Source organism: Oryctolagus cuniculus, unplaced genomic scaffold, assembly GCF_051225735.1.
Source record: "Oryctolagus cuniculus isolate XC-2025 breed Fujian yellow rabbit unplaced genomic scaffold, ASM5122573v1 ptg000038l, whole genome shotgun sequence".
Lineage (NCBI taxonomy): Eukaryota > Metazoa > Chordata > Mammalia > Lagomorpha > Leporidae > Oryctolagus > Oryctolagus cuniculus.
The window spans coordinates 738,436-739,557 of NW_028301686.1; the positions used below are offsets into that span (position 1 = coordinate 738,436).

Here is a 1,122-nt window from a genome sequence, read left to right on the forward strand (position 1 = left end):
AGTATATAGAATGTATACTATTTTACAAGTCACAGAGAAGAAGAAGAAGAAGGAAAGTAGTAAGACTAGAAAGTTTGTGGCAAGACTAACAGGCGCTGGTCAAGAACTTAATAAGCACATTAGGAAAGCAGTAAGGTTTCTTTTTTTTTTTTTGAGGAAAAGTTTTTATTTCTAGTGATGAAATTGGCTACAGAACATTATGAAAGTTTAAAAATACAAAGAGAAATTGTCTATAATTAATAGATTCAAAATTTGACAATCAGTGAATATCATTATTAGTCATTACCAACAACAGTTATTGATTTGAAAGGCAGAGTGACAGGAAGAGGGAACCACTGCTTCACTCCCCAGACACTTGCAATAGCCAAAGCTTGACCAAGCCAAAACCAGGAACTGGGAATTCATTCTGGATGTCCCATTTGGGTGCAGGGACCCAAGCACTTCTGCCATCCTCCGTCTCCTCCCAGGGTGCACACTAGCAGAAACTTGCCTCAAAGCAGAGAAGCTACCACTCAAGCCAGACATTTGTATATGGGATGTGGGTGTGTGGTGGTGATAGCAAGCCCTCATAGATAAAAAAAAAAAGACAAAGTTATTTCTATGCCAAGGAAATTACTCTGTAGTCTTTCTCTTATAAACTACGTATTGCTGAACCTAGATAATTTTTCCTTTATTTAACAATGACATGAAAATGTCAGTTGAGTTGGCTTTCCTGAAGACCTTTTTTCTTGAATATTAGTGGCTAGTTGAGATAAATTCTTTTCATCTCTTTCTCGCTTCGGCAGCACATGTGCTCGCTTCGGCAGCACATATACTAAAATTGGAACGATACAGAGAAGATTAGCATGCCCCTGCGCAGTAAGGTTTCTTTACCTCCCTGTAGGCTCTGCTCTCCAGAGGTGAACAGGGTCCTCTAAACCCACTTGCTGCACACACAAACACCTGAGTGTTGTATTCTCCCACAGGTGTTGGAGACTGATATGGTGTTCTGATTTATATTTACATAATGGCTAGTGACATCGGGCATATTCACATGTTTTGACCATGTACATTTCTTCTGAGAAATGTCTATTCAGATCCTTGCCTGTTTCTTCACTGTATTTTTTGGAGTTTTTCCAATTC

At 39.0% G+C, this 1,122-nt stretch overlaps 1 pseudogene; it reads left to right on the forward strand.

Moving 5' to 3' along the window:
• The first annotated feature begins 790 nt into the window (after positions 1-790).
• On the forward strand, positions 791-858 carry LOC138848194 (U6 spliceosomal RNA; annotated as a pseudogene).
• The last annotated feature ends 264 nt before the right edge of the window (positions 859-1,122 follow it).